Below are 16,052 nucleotides of genomic sequence, written 5' to 3'. Positions count from 1 at the left end.
ATCAAGTGATGCCTCTTCAACTTTAGTTTTCTCAATCATAACCAAGTTCATTAAAAATAATCCACGACAAAGAATGAAAAGGGTTAAGCCTCGCCTGCTGCAGCTTTCAGTCTAACTTCATCAAACAGCTTCATCTGTCCTCGAGGCCTTTTCTCATCAGACGACGCTGTACAGATATTTGAAGCTGCAGACTTGATAGCTCCGTCCCATTACAGGAGGAGTCAAAGTCAAAAGTCTCACTGAGTGCCTCTTAATGGCTGATGAACACTGTAAATGGCTCGTTTGGTGAAAGACGTGAAGAAACTGCTGAATACCGAGCGTGGATTAAAAACAACAAGGTTGTGCCTTCATGAAAACGAGTCCTTTGTGGACACTATGACGATCATGTGGTAGTAATTCAAGCAGTGTTGCAATGTTTAAATGAAGTACTTTTTACTTTATCTGTTTACAAGTTTTGATTTAGCCGTACTTCAGACTTGCAGAAGTCAAACCCTGGTAGCAATCAGCTACTGAAGGACACTTCAGTCTTTGACATGTGGCTGCCCTGCTGCTCTGACATCAGCGTGGTTTGGAAAGAAGATTGCGGGGAGGTGGTGGGAGGATGATTTGACCTCGAGAGGCATCCTCCCTTCAGGGAAAGTGGTTCTGTTATTAGCTGAAGTGCAGCTCAGTCTACCATCCTTGGACTATTAGCATGAGAGTAAACGTGCAAAAAATACACCAAAGGTGGTTATCAGCCAAAGCAGAAGGATCATTTGAGACTACTCCCATTTGTTTCATCCTTGATAGAGGCATCTTGCAACACATTCACAGATAAGGTATGGGGAGGATACGCCATATGAAGTAAAGAAGCCGATCCTTAGAAGTTGATAAGCAGCAGCTGAGGAGAATATAAAGCTGTGCAGGAGCCAGAGAAAGCCTTGTTGTAAAACTGTTATCAAACAAGGCAGATTAAACAAGGAGGCTTAGTGTCACGCTAGCTCAACATTCATCTCTATGTATTGGTTAGAAATAGCATAAATACTACATGTGCTACAATCAGCACAGCTCTGTGGGTGGCAAGGTTGTTGGGTTAGAAAAAATATCACAACACTACTATCACCTTGCGCTCAGTTGTGCTCACTGCACGCAATCTCTGATTCCTAACGCAGAGAGCGTTTGACGAGTGGCTACGGTATCAAGGTCCCGGCGGAGGCCACATATAAGGAGGGACCGCACTAATGGGTGCAAACATGGACGCTCCAGTTGCAGGCTCAATGGGCTTTCCCGAACCTGTGTGGAGACTTGGAGACAAATGAAACCTCAGATCAGCCAATCAGAGAGATCCCTCTTACCAACCGCCGATTGCACGTGTGCCAAATCGGCCAAATAAAGGCAGACAGGGGAATGGAGAGAGTCGTGTGTTTCGGCAAGTCCTCGCATTGTAACCACGATGAGGTTCGGGGTCATTATGTGGAAGGGAGAAATCCAACACATGAATCAGACTCAGAGGAAAGGGGGCTGCATGAAGACAGGCGTCTCTCTCTGCTCCTGTTTTTTTCCCCCTTCAATAATGAAACCACTTCCTATGCAAGCCGAGCTGCTCCTCTCCACTCTCACCACATATCTCACGCCTCAATCACAGGGAAAAACACCCAGTGACGTAGAGAAAGGGGGCTTCAGAGGGACTTCCTTTTAAATCAATGAGTAAAAGAGAAAAGGGGGGAGGGAGAGAGGTTGCGTAACCCCTAAATGCCCACAGCTATGACACACAGCCTGTGGACACACAAGTCAAATTTAGCAACACACTTCCTCCAGCTCACCTCGCTGTGAGGGGAGCGCTGCGTCCACAACGTTAAACATCTCTGTTGTTTTATGTCAGAACACCGCCGCCATTTTAGTCCAAATAGAAGCGCTGACAAAAACTGTGCGCCTTCATTATTTTCAGTCAAACTTTGAACTTCTTTGTGCGGATGAGAGCTGGAATCCAAACATGAACAGCTCCTGCTTTAAACTATGCAGTAATATAGATATGAGTCCTGTCAAACTCAGACGGCAGCCTTCAGACAAAAATAACACTGATTAGTCCTCCTGATGCTCACCACGTAGATGTCAACTAACAACTGGTCCAGTTGATAAAAGGGATCTGAGTGGCAGCGGATGGCTTTGCTGCCGTTGTTATCTGCTCTCTGAGGGGACACACAGATGTGTCTGTGGGGCGCTACAGGAAGCATCTGTTCACGGAGGAAGAAGCAAAAAAAAATAAAAATGCATGAACGTTACATATATGTGTCTAAAGAAACGTGCATGTGTAACAGTGAGCGTTCAAAGTTGACAGGGGGAAACTGTGTTAGTGTGCGTGACAGTTGATAGGGTGAGAAAGCAGCGGGCTAGATGCAAAATAAATGAGTCACAAAGCAATTTTTATTGTTTCACTTATATGGAATTGTTCCACTTTTCTAAACCTGTTTTACAAGAAGGGAGAGTAATCATCACAGCTGAGTTGGACCAATGAGGAAAATGAAGCGTTCAGTTGGGATCCCTTTTGGGTTTTTTTCAGACATTACATTGAAATGTCGCTTTGTTGACAGTTTCAACGTCCTCTTCCTCAAATCAGTTTTTTGGTAGGGCTGTAAAGAGGAAGCATGAAGAATCCGCTTGCTTATTCCTAAAAAGTCAGAGTGACACAATTACCACGGCTTCGGAGTTCAGTGTGAAACGCTCCGCCTCGTCATCCTCTACTTCCTGTCTGAACACGTCCACGTTCTGTCTAACTGAGTGCCTAAGAGCTGCTCTTCTTCTCTCGACACCCTCACGTTATTTCACCTCAGTGGAACTGAACTAAACAATGTGGCCCATGTTGCAAGTTCTAAAATGCCATACTAAAAGGTTGACCTTTCATTTTTGGGCAAAGAAAGGACGCCACTTTATTCCGCTGTGCACTTTAAAAAAAAAAAGTTATAGCAAATTTCCAACCAAATTTTCTTGCTGAGATTTCTTTTTTTTCTTTTGTACTTCAGACACCTTGTAAAAATGTGAGATTTCTTTAAAGTTCACTCACTAAAGAGGATTTTTTTTTGCTTTCTACAGCTCGTGAGAACGCGGTCAACAAGCGCCAACCTGAATGATTACAACGTCAAAGTATGTGCTGTAGGTGATCCTGAGTCATGGAGGATTCCTGCGAGGAAGCAAATTCAGATTTCTTCGAAACGCTGGCTTTGGCTGCCTCTTCCATTCTCTCTCTCTCTCTCTCTCTCTTGAGTTACCACAAATTCCCATGAGCCTCTATGCTAAAAGCTAAAGGGCTAACTAAAACAAATCATCAAAACAGTGCAACATAACGAGGCGTGCACAGTTGTTTGTGCAGTATGTGTGGCCGTGTGTGTTGGTGGAAGTGTGTCAGTTCTGAATGTGGGCCAACGGTGAGTCGTGTCAGGACCTGCTGGAAGAAACCGAACACTGAGCGATCCGGGCAAACAGGCAGAGCTCGAAAAATACTTTCATCCTCCCATTATTAGGTCTGCTGATAGAAAGTATTTAAAGTCTTCTGAGGCTGTTGACAGGCGGATGCCGTTGTGGTTGTTCCAGTTGCTGGTATTGCGGCCCCGCTGGGACTGAATGGTTGTTATTGATTGCACGTTATCTCTTCCAAAGAAGACCGCCAAAAGGAAGCCGTGAGTGCAGCCACAAAGCTCTGGAGAAGATGTGACGTCTGTTTTCAAGGCTCTCATATCCGAAGCAAACTCTCTCCCTCTCTCTCTGTTTCGGTGTTTCTTCACCGGCACTTTGCAGGTTGTTGTGAAAAAGAACATTTTCGTTAACACCAACGCAGACTCGGACAAAATTCTTATACCAGCTCGTGGTACTTATTTATCAGAATCAGAATCAGAAAAAAACTTGAATAATCCCAGGAGGAAAATTCCGTCAGAACATCGGAGCATGCCTAAATTGTGACCGGCGAAAGAATTCCCACGCTCTGCTCATCCTCCCAGGAAACACAAGCACGTCATTAGAGCGGAGCAGAGCGGCAGCAGTCTGTTCAAGGTGATGTCTTACAGCACAGCTTTCTTAAGACATCAGCGGGTCACTGTTTGGACAGTGGTGTGTGTGTGTGTGTGTGTGTGTGTGTGTGTGTGGCTGTTGGATATCTGGCACCATGAGTCTGGTTTTGATCATGATGTCTAGAACAGCATGTCCCAGAAGTGAAAACAAACTCACCACAATTTATCCCAAAAGGCAGGATCTGAATAAAATGTAATTTCACCAGAGAAACGCTCACATGAATACCTGATGCATTAAGTGGGATCAACAGGCAAGGCAGGCCACTGCTTCAGGCCCTGGATCATTAGGGGGCCCCTGAGGGCTCACAAACTTAAAGCAAAGCAATGGCCCAAAATGTGCAAATTTTGCAATGACAGTCGGCAAAGGTTGATTTAGGCCGAGGTCAACTAACCCTGCTGGAGTCATTCGGAGTGAGCATGGGCTCCGTTCCAGACTTTTTATGACACTGTGGTGGCGTCTGCACTGGGACTTAATAAACTGGTTTCTGGACTCCGTCTGGACTGGTTTCTGAACATGGCGGCGATGCTGAAAATGTTGAAAATGATAGTCCAATCACAGGGCATTAATGGGACCGGGCAATTCTTAAAGGAAGCCCGGGTCAGGTTAGCTGCAGTGCTATGCTAACCTTTGGTGTAGCGTATATGCTAGGGCATCGATCCAACGCAGAAGTGCAAATCAGGCATAATGCTGAACATCTATTTCTATCATGCATAACGTTTCATCTTTCATGGAAATGTGTCTTTTTATGTCCGATTCTAAACTCATAATAAGGTTGTTACTCAAATGATAAACGGAGCAGGGCTCTTGTGGTTGGAACATCGTTGATCGTCCAGTTTGGTTAATCTTGCTCTACGTCCTATCCGTAAGTGCAATCTGTCATTTTATTGCTCCGACGAGCTCCGACAACCCAGAGCATGAATAAAGGAAAGATCGACCAGCGAGTTCACTTTAAAGCTCATAACATGAACTCCAGGGACCTCAGCCACATCTATTAGACCCCGTTAGCTTCATTAAACGTCCATCAAAGCTTCCCCTGAGACTGTTCTCATAAAACACAAGAAAGCAGGCCAAATGATTAACAGATCTGAATTCAGTCAGGGTCAGCCGGCCTGAAGATTGCTGCACGTTCACTGAAACAACCAGGGCTGTTCATTCTGACTCAGCTCAGAGTAAAATCAAGTGGCTGATGATGATCGTCATGAATCTGTTGAGTGTGAGAAAACCTATTACCTTCATTTTCTGTCTATACTGCAAAGTACTTTCATTCATTCCTCATATGAAAGTCAAATAACAATGAGGTGGCAGCTTTGAAACTATAAACGTTTTGAGAAGTGCGTCTGCAGATTTTACTTTTTTTTTTTTTGATTGATTGATTTAATTCCTCCACTTCACAGTAAATTAGTGTTACAGTAGGGGGGAAAAAACATTTCCATGACGAATGTTTTGACTACATATTTTCTATTTCAAGTGAGATGTAATTTAAAACAATGAGCAACTGACTAGATTAAATCAGTAACAAAGAACTGATATTGGAGTAAAGGTGAAAAACATTTTCTTCAAGACTGTGACTCATTCGGAAAATGTTGTGAAGATCACAACGATTGTGAGAACACGATCTATGTCTTTTGTTTTAGCACAGGGTTTCAGGGGGGCTGTCAAAATAAAACTTTCATCAGGTGGTCGTGCTGTAGATAGAAAGTTAAAGTGCATGCATACCAGGATAAAAATGTTATTTCAACCCTCTTCAGACTGCTCGTAAATATTGTCGTATCTCTGTTTATTCACTCCCTGCTCGATTTCCTCCGCCCGCCCCCTCATACATGATCCACCTTCCTCTGATCTTTTTTTCCATGTTCCAATTCCTTTCCCCCTCTGACCCTGTGTCAGGTCATCCATAAACATCGACCTCCTCTTATCACCTCTTCTCTGCCGCGGCTGTCCCTGCCTCACTGCGTCCGTGTGAAATGTGCAGAACAACGTCTGCAGCTATCTTCCCGAACTAAAACCGAATGTTCACGTCTTTTGATGTCGGAGATCACACCTGTAAAGAAGATGGTGATTTCACAGGAACGTACAGACACAATTCCTATAAAGCTCTTTTCTGAAAAACAAACGGTTGAAGTCATCAAATGTTTCAGGAAGTGGGTTTAACCCAGAACAAGAGCGATGAGTCAAATTGTGACTTTAAAGTTTTGTCAGAATTCTCCAGAATGCTTTTAGACGTACAAGTTCTCACGCTTACATTTGTAAAAGTGATCTTTTTGAATTGTATGTTAAATGGAATGGACCTGGAGGTAAAACAAGAGTGGCGCAGACAGACACAGGCTTTTATAATGTAGAAATGTAAAACATAGAGTAGTCATTTACGAGCCTCCAATATGCCTTTGCACAGAAAGTGAACCACGGGGAGGGGAGCCGAGATAACTGAGGAGGAAATGAAAAACCATTGTGGTTCTTAAAGGGCCCAGAAAAACAAAGCGTGTACCTGCGAGCAGACACGATGGCGGTTTCAGTACGAGGTGGGAGAAACCCAAACAGCAGCTCTTGAACTGAGCACTGACTATAATTAGTACACTCGTCCAGTTATGTTTGGCGTTTCTGCAGCAGGTGACGATTTGTGTGTGCGCTCTGTTTCGTTTAAACACACTTCAGATCAACTCTGCTGTGTGTGTGTGTGTGTGTGTGTGTGTGTGTGTGTGTGTGTGTGTGTGTGCGTGTCCTTGTCCAAGGACGCACTGAAGAAAAAGCCTAAACGGTGCATAACATCTGCCTGTAGAGACCAGTTACCCTGATCCATGATCAATCGCACACGCGCACATTTAACAGAAACCATCTATATTCCATCTTTGTGCTCGAGCTGCTCGCTGACTGGAATACAGAAGCCGCCTGATCTCTTCAGATCTCGGCCTCGTGTGTTCGTCATCTCCATTCATGAGAGCTCCCATGCATAATGCATGCAGACACCACAGGGGAGCTATTTCCAGCCCTGCACAGACCATGATATGCTGCTGCTGTGTGTGAGACGTGAGTACACACACACACAAATAGACCCCGCTTTGTTTCGCTAACAGCTTGTGGATCAAACTGACCTACGAGTGCGATTCTTTCTCCTGAATTCCACTCAATGAAGTCTCACGTGTGTCGGTCGATGGTTTGAAATCGATCGAGTGTTGATGACGCCGCCCGCCTGCAGCGAGACTCGAGGCTTCGACGACACCCGGCTGACATTGACAAACAACTTCCACTGGTGACCGTTTGCACAGCGATGGAATGATACAGCACTGGTATTGATCCAGCGCCCCCCCCCCCGGACCTTCAGCCTGTGTCCCAGTGAGTCTCATGCAGGACAGAAATAACCTCTTTTATGCTCTGCAGGTGAAGCGCTCAGCTTCACCTCTCACCCTAATGACCGACAATACGTTCATACAGTATGCCAATAAAACATCCTGTAACAGATAAGAGCAGTCCACTTACTATTTACAGCTGAGGAGCTTCTCTGTCTGTGGTGTCCAGCTCGTCATCAGGGGCGTCATCAGAAGACCTGTGTGAGGAGACCATGTTAGACCTCTTTCACGACTTGATGCTGCCGCTATCTTTAGTTAGTTGTAGCGGTGAGGGTTCACTGTGACAGCAGAGGGAGAGTCAGATCGTGGCGCTGGTTGTCACAACAGAATGTATTTAGGAAGTGGTTTTAGCATAAATCTATTCAACCATCACAGTTATTTCATTGGCTTCAGTTCTTGGAGCGGAACATCATTGATGTAAAAAGCAGATCCCTTATTGACCTTTTGACCTGGAGAAAATGCATTTCCAGCGGAGCATAATCCAAACAAAGGATTTTGTCACCCACATGGTAAACGACTGCACGCATGACATGCAGTCAGAACACGGCGGGACAAAGAGAGCGTGCAGGTCTGTGTGTTGGAACAGTCATGAAGAGACGAACGCCACAAACACAGCCGGGAGAGAGCTGCCTGCATTGAAGTTATCGTGGGGGACGCAGACACACACACGCACGCACACACACACACACACACACGTCCTCGCTCTCATCATCGGGAAGACAAAACGCTGCAGGCCGTTCCTGAGGAGCGGAGGCAGAGGAGGATGTTTACCAGGCTGTATGAGTGGAGATGGAGAGAGGCACAAAGAGGAGGATGTTTTCTCTACTGTAGGTTAATATTGTGCGTTACACACACACACACACACACACACACACACACACACACACACACACACACACACACACACACACACACACACACACACACACACACACACACACACACACACACACACACACACACACACACACACACACACACACACACACACAGTTACACTGTCTTTGGACACAATGTACAAAACTTTTAACCTCACTGATTATTAAATGTGGACTGCTGAGTGTGTGTGTGTGTGTGTGTGTGTGTGTGTGTGTGTGTGTGTGTTTGCATTAGACACATTACAGAAGCTGCTACAAAGCAATCCCAGACGATAAAGTTTAGAATCAAGCCCTCATGGATGTATCAAATTCAACCACTCAGCAACCTGAAACCCACCATGGGAATTGTCTGTCTGCAGCTAAAAAGGCCGCAACTGCGACTTCGTGGATCCAAAGTGGAACAAAAGGCCTGTTTTTATTTTTTTATGTTGTTGGCGCTGGAAGAAAGAGAAATACTGTGGATGTTGAAGGTTTGAAGGTGTTTACAGCACGGGGGGGGAAATATGGCCGTCTCAGCAGGAGCAGCACTTGTGAGCATTTAAAGAAGGCAGGCTTTACCTCTGAAATCCTCCTGAAGCTGTTGTTCACACACGCACCTCACAGCATGAGGGTTTCCCTGCCGGACAAGACGGGAGAGGGTGGTCTAAGGAGGCAACACAGGACACAAAAAGAACAATATGAGGACTGTTCTTGCAGAAATGTGAGTACAGGGCTGGCAGGAAAATTACACGCAAAGTCGGAGTGAAAAAAATAAAATCCACTTTTTTTTTTGTGTTCACACATGCATCTCAGGCCGAAAAAATGTCATAAAGACTTTGGAAGTTTTGTGCAAGACCACCTGACTATCCCCAAACATGCATGCTGACAGTGCATGTAGTGAAATAAGCAGCTTGAATTATTCGCACATGACCCTTGACGGAGTTGACCCCTATTTGTTCGGAGTGGGACGCTATGTGCTCCGTTGTGCCTGCAGAGCAAATAAGAGTCTCACAGGAGTGGGAGGAATCTGTCCTCCCTCACAAGTTTGCCATCATTCCCAATAAAAACATTGGCCGCTTGATCCATGTGAGAGATTGCAGTCTGTTACAGCTCATTAACTGTTATTACAGCCGAGGGAGGCAACATCAGTCATGTCGAAATAAAACCTCCCAGAGAACAAACACAAGAATTATCAGATCACATCCATTTGACCTTTGTTTCTGAAAATACACAGCTGATTGTCAGCTCTCTAATTTCATAAATCTCTTCTGTAGAAGGTCAAAGGTCCTGGACGCCGAACAGGAAGTGGTCGTAGGTAACCAGGTAACGCACGTCCAGCAGCCACGTGAACTCAGACGTGTCCGTTCCCTCTGAGCCATGTTTGGGGAATTTAAAAAGGTTTACTTGGTTTCCACTTAGAGAGCTTTATGGCACAGATTTACAGCAGCAGGAGCTTTCCTCCGACTTGATGCACAGAAAATCCAAAAAAATAAACACTCCTACAGTCCAACCACTTCGAAAAAGGAGTCATTTTGAAAAGAACAATAAAGTGAGGGAGGAGAGGAGAGGAGGAAGCCGACAGAAGTCCATTGAAAGTCGAAAAAACCCATCATTCAATTGCGCCACCCTTAACTTTGGAAACAACCGTTAAAAAGGCGACATGTGAGTCGAAGTAGGAAGTTTGTTTTCTGACTGAATTATCTGCACACAGCTTGGCTGGTGAGGTGTGCTGGTGCGAGTTAAAGAGGTGTTTTTAAAAACAGCAGGTAACGATAACTGTTCTATTTCCCACGCCGGGATCCCAAAATAGAAAAAGAAGTCTGGCCAGTTGTGAAGCATTACAGATGTTTCCGATTGTTCCCAGAAAGAAATTTAAAAGTCCACATGTAGAAAACAGCAAACGTTTTTTCTGAGGCTGTCAGATCAAAAAATCATTGCATATTTGGAAATCAACTTAAAAACTTCTGTTGAATTTTAAATATAAAAGAAACCTGTTGAATCAAATCATTTATCTTTAGTTCTAATACTTTTATGAGCATGTTTGTTGTGCAGGGAACAATGAATTCTGGGTAATAGCCCTGAAATCCCTGCGACTTAGTGACTGTTCACCCAGAGGCCTTCAAACTAAAAGCACACAGATCCACAAGTCAACGTGTGTGTGTGTGTGTGTGTGTGTGTGTGTGTGTGTGTGTGTGTGTTTACACGTTCGTCTCTCTCAGGGAGTCGTCACACGCTCGTGAAGACAACTTCCTGTTTCTCTTTGTCTTCCTCAACGTTTATTGTGGTTGAAATCTGGGCTCCACAGGACGAATGAAACCCCCCAAAAATAACCAAAGCAGACTGTCCCAGGGTGAACTGTAACACACACACACACACACACACACACACACACGCTGTCTTTGTTAGCCAATCCTACTGGGTTTAAAGTCATGTGGATGAGAAGCCAAAAGCTGAAAGACTTACATAAAGCAACATCTGTCTTTTTATGTCTCATTTCATAATCATATCAGCCAATCAGACAGCATCTCCTAATCAAATTAAAGAGCTCCCACATTCCTCCGGATTATCTCCTCGCCTTATTCTCATTTTTTCATCCCCGATGTCTCGGCCTTGCCAGGATCGATTAGAGGCTAAAAGAAGGAGAGAAACCGTTTGGCTGCCGTCGTGACAGAAAATCTCCAGAAGGAAAATCGGAGAGCCCGGTGTTATCTTCCCTCTCTGTGACTCGGACACACACTGCCTTTGTTGGCCGGTCCAAAGTCAGCACTAACACACACACACACATTCAGAGAGCTTTTGTGTACCATTCCAATAGGTGTTAAAAGGCATTGTGTGGTAAGGCTCCTGGGAGCTGGAGGTAGGAGAGAATTTCTTTGTATGGAAGCCAATAAGAGGCAGGATGGAGGAACTTTCACTCCTTGGATCACACACTCACTTTGTTTAAAAGTCAGTCCTCAACAACACAGCATACTTATTTGACGACTAAAGCCAAGGTCCACGTTTTTTTTTTTAACCCGATCAGACACGGAGCAAAGACGATGTGATTTGTAGGCGGCCAAAAGAAAAGAGCGGCGGCGACGTCAGCGGCGGCCTTTTTTGAGAAGTTGTTCTTCTGAGGCGCTCAGGATTAAAAAAATAAATAAAAGCTTGGTGGAAACGGGGTCAAAGAAGGTTTCAAAGTCAGCCCATCCTGCTGATGCGAACACTTTACACGTCTACAACAGTGGAGTCAAAGGAGCGCCTGATCTTACTTCTATTTATTTATAGGTTGGTTTTCCTACACTTAATAACAGAAACAGACACCTCTGAGTTGCACCCTTGTTACACCCAGCCAATCACATCGCTGCATCTCAAAGCACGTTAGGATGGAGACATCGAGTAGAAGTTGATCTCCTCGGTCTAAAAGAGAGAAAAAAAACCAGTTGGCAGCATCGTGAGTTTTGCCAGGAAGAACGAAGGCTAACCTGGTATCATAACCACAACCAGGTGCAGACACTGATTGCAACGATAATCAAATCATGTATCAGAGAGAGAGAGAGAGAGAGAGAGACAGAGAGAGAGAGAGAGAGAGAGGATCGCTCTAGAGTGCTGTCTTATTTTTTTCTTTTTTTACTATTTGCCAGATTTTCTCTCTCGTCTCACCACACACTTAGAACCACCAAATTTCCTGACATCTACCCCTTCATGGCGGGCTATTGTGTTTCTCTTCCCAGAATTGTGTAACAAAGCCAATAAAAGCCTCTTACAGCCTCTCACTCTCACTCCCTTACACACACACACACACACAGATCATCAAGCTGTAAAATGACCACAACAAAAACATCCATACAGATTTGATTGTAATCAAAGTGTCAGCATGAGTCTTCTGTTAGCGTTCCTGTAGAGAGGCGCAGTGGATTCAATTTGAGCGTGTCACACAGGTGACCTGGTGTTCATACAGAGGAGTTAAAAGGCGCCTTGACGGGGCGAGTAATACCGAATCAGGTCAGAAAGATCATCTGCATCCTCGGCTGTTTCAACACAGCTACAGGAAGTCATCAGATGTGGGAAACCCCAAAAATGAAACTGCAGCCTCTGCAGACTGTCGCTTTCTAAACGCAGTGACTTCTGGTCCACATCCGATCTAACACCCGCACATAACGAGACGCTCCGCCACCTCATTATTGTCTTCTACTTTCTCTTGAAAGCTGGTGACATCATTAACCTGGCCCGGTGTCCATGTGAACCGCAGTGCAGTGAAGAAGACTTTCACCTTATTAGACACTGATTGGCCTGCTTGCCTCAACTTTTCCCCCCGTGGCGTTCTGAACAAAGTGTAGTGTAATAAATCAGACAGATCTTTTCATACTTGAGCGGAGGTAGAAGAAGCAAGAATCAAGAGAACGATACACATTCGTCTCTCAAGAATGGAACTGCAGAAAAGTTGAGACTTTTTAAAGGATTTATGACACGGCTGTGGCTCCGTGGGTCGAGCCGTCGTCTCTCAAATTGAAGGTTGAGGGTTCGACCCCCAGCTCCTGCAACACTTAACCTGCTCCGTCAGGGTGCATGCGGGTCGCTGCTCCTGTGGTCGACCTCCTGGTGCACTAATCGCCCCATGGGGATAAACAGAGTTTAAAAAAAATTAAATAGAGGGAGCGACGGCAAGAAGTTTTCTTTCTCAACAATGGATTCATGCAATTCTCCGAACATTTGACAGGCGTTGAAATGATCTTTCTTCCCAAAAAGCCGAAAGTGATGATGCTGAATAACGTCTGTGACCAACACTGCTTGGCCGGGAACTTTAGCTTTATTTTGATTTGGCCTTACAACGCCCACTTTTTAATTTCCTGTGAGCAACGATGCCATCAGGGTGACTGTAAAGTCTAGCGGGTTCAAACTGACCTAACTCTCCAGGGACGAGTTACAGTAAGTAAGCCTGACAGTGACGAGTGACGTCTCTGTTTGACTCATCCGTGTCCCTGAGTGATCGCAGGATCTTATTTCCTTTTTTCACCCACGGCAGAGAGGCAGGAAATGCTCCCCCCCACCCCCACCAACTGGTTCCCATGGCAACACAGTGTGGATGCTTCTAGTAAACATGAGCTGTGACTAAAAGAGCTGATGATTAAACGTGCTGAAAAAATAACAGCGCACTCCCGCTTCGTCGTTCCAGCTCACCATCCTCCTTGTCAACGCGTTAACCAAACATTTCTTCTCAAGGCAGAAAAACTAACTCTCCACGATCTTTGCAAAGAGTTCCAACTTCATGTCTTTGAGTCATTTAATCACAGTTTGACGTCTCAATATTGGGGGGGGGGGGGGATTCCAGACTTTCAATAACCAGGTCTAGGTTTACCTTCATCATTAACAACTGGTAGAATTGTGTCCCAACGCAGACTCGTAACAAGGCCTGACTTTAAAGAAGAAGACAAACACGTGTGGACAAAGTGTCACACCCTGAACCGCGGGGGCGGAAAAAACAGCGAAAAAATGAGCAGGAAGACAACAGAGGAGAACATCTGTGTGCCAGAGACGCCGACATGAAAATGCAACCCGGGGGTCAAAATTTGTGTAAGGGTCTTGAGGTCAATATACGGGGGGGGTCACAAGACTCTCAGTGGGAAGATTTAAAGTTTAAAGTCGACTCTTTCTACCTTGAGATTTTTGGGTGTTTCATGATTTGATTCGATTTCTTCGATTATTAGGGTCATTATTAAGGATGTAAAGATTAATTGTGAAGAAGTTAAAAAAAATCTATTCAAAGGTCCAAATCGGCACTCTGAGAAATGAGTGGCAGTGATATGGTGAGCGTCATGGGTGGTTGGTTGTAATAAACAGGCATTAGCACGGCAGTAGACGCATAATGGCTTTTTAAGAAAACAAAATGAAATAAGAGATGAGAGGGAAACAGACGAGGCGAAAACCCGGCCTCGAGCACAACACTCGAGTACAACAAAAAAAAGATTTTCTCTGGAGAAGCCCGTCGAGCCAAACTGTAAGACCGGTTCTATTCGAGGACATGGAAGCCAACATGTGTGAACAAGCAAATTAGAGAATCTGCATCACCTGCCAAAAAAAAAGCAGCGCTGTCCGTCACCTGACTTCACCTCTTAAACACACACAGTGTTGTTGACTGAGACACGTCGGAGTATTTTTAATAAGTGTATTGTCTCTCACACACATCGGAGGGCGACACGTGGAGCCTAAAGCTCTGCTCGACTTTTTCTTTAGTTTTTCATTTAAAAAAAAAAAAAAAAAAAAGCATCCTGGCATCAGCAGTAAGATCCCCAGTGTGTGCATCAGCCTGTGAGAGCAGAGATGTCGCATGGGAGTTGTAGTGCAATTATGGTTTCGAGCTGGATTTTCACAATCTAGGAGCATATTGTTCCCAGAAAGAGGCAGATCAAGTTCATCACAAAGAATTCCCAACATAACTTCACATCTCTGTCACCCCTCTCCCTCATGCATGGGATCCAGAACAGTCAACATCAGTGGCGTGTATCCAAGAAGAGATCATGCAGACATGGATGCAACCTTGGCTTGATGACATGGCGGCGACGGGAAGATTCCCCAACCACAGACTAGAAACCACAAAAACATCAGATAGCAGGTGGGGGGGATCCTCTCTCCACCCTGCCTCTGTACCACCAACATATTTGCATTCCGACACTTGTGCAGCATCTGCGTGTCATTACGCCATCGATTGTCTGCGATTGCGAACACTCCACACGTGCCTGCATGTGTGCCGGCGTGCTGTCGCTTTGGATTCCTGCACAGAAACAGGCTGCTGCGGTCTGCGTAATGTCACTGCAGCATCCATTTCTTTTTAAAGAGGAATTGGCCGCCTGCTGATCCGCCGTGCTTCCACTTCCTGTAATTTAAGGTAATGTAGAGATGAAGCCAAGCTGATTAACCAGGCTGACCGTAAAGGCTGATGAAATGCCTTCCAATTACTCTTATCACTCTTAAACTGTCTGCAGAGGTTATCAGTAAACCCACCGCTTTAGCTATGAAGTGTGTGTGCTTGAACGTGTGTCTCTGCTTACTCTCATGTTATGACTCACATGAAACACAGGGCACATTGCCCCTGCAATCTTATTACATATACACAATCTGCGAGGGCATCATTTCCCTCCTGATTGATTATGCTGACTCAGGGTTTTGTTTTGGGTTTTTTTCCAGGCAGCAGCAGCAGCAGCAGCAGCAAATGCAATTATTGTGCGTGTTAGTCTGCAGGTGTTTGTGCAGTGCAAGATCCAGGTTTACACAGATCCATCCATGCATTCTGTAAATCAGAGTGGATTAGACATGAGCTATCTAAGCAGAAAACAAACACAAGATTGAAGCTTCTATGATTTAAAAACTTTTAAGTCATGCTCTGCAAGAATACACGGCTGTTGATCTACTTATTACTGCAGCATGAAGGTTTTGCTTTTCCTTTACTGGTGGATGTTGCCTTAAAGCACCCAGGCAGTATGATGGGCACTGGAGCCAACAAGACAAAAATTAAGTTCCCCTCCTGATTTGAGCGAAGAAAGCCCTCTTTGATTTGTGTTGCTTACATGTGACTTACCATCAAAGCTTTCAGACACTTTCGGGGGGGGGGGGGGGGGGGGGGGGGGGGCGTAGCCTTTTAGGGGACAAGACCGTCAGACGACCAGGAATCCGGGGTTTCAGCATGGGCGGCAGGTAAACTGCAGGATCCTGCGCTGACTAAACAGGCGGATAACAGCTGGAGCTTCGGTCGGGTTTTCATCTCTGCTGTAGCTTCATTATTCTGAGCTGAGGATTAAAATCTGCAAATATCAAAACAATGTAACTTCTGGTG

General features: G+C 45.1%; 1 long non-coding RNA gene across 1 annotated transcript; it reads right to left on the bottom strand.

Annotated features, from left to right (window-relative positions):
• Positions 1-8,073: 8,073 nt before the first annotated feature.
• LOC306818688 lies at positions 8,074-15,828 on the bottom strand. The gene is made up of 3 exons (XR_013778344.1): positions 15,798-15,828; positions 8,822-8,906; positions 8,074-8,160 (listed from the first exon to the last, which is right to left on the bottom strand). It is a non-coding gene; the product is annotated as an uncharacterized lncRNA (long non-coding RNA).
• Positions 15,829-16,052: the final 224 nt, after the last annotated feature.

This window comes from Symphodus melops (genome assembly GCF_947650265.1).
Source record: "Symphodus melops genome assembly, chromosome: 23".
NCBI classification, from domain to species: domain Eukaryota; kingdom Metazoa; phylum Chordata; class Actinopteri; order Labriformes; family Labridae; genus Symphodus; species Symphodus melops.
The sequence above is the reverse complement of the archived record's forward strand: the minus strand, read 5'-3'. Positions and strand labels throughout refer to the sequence as shown.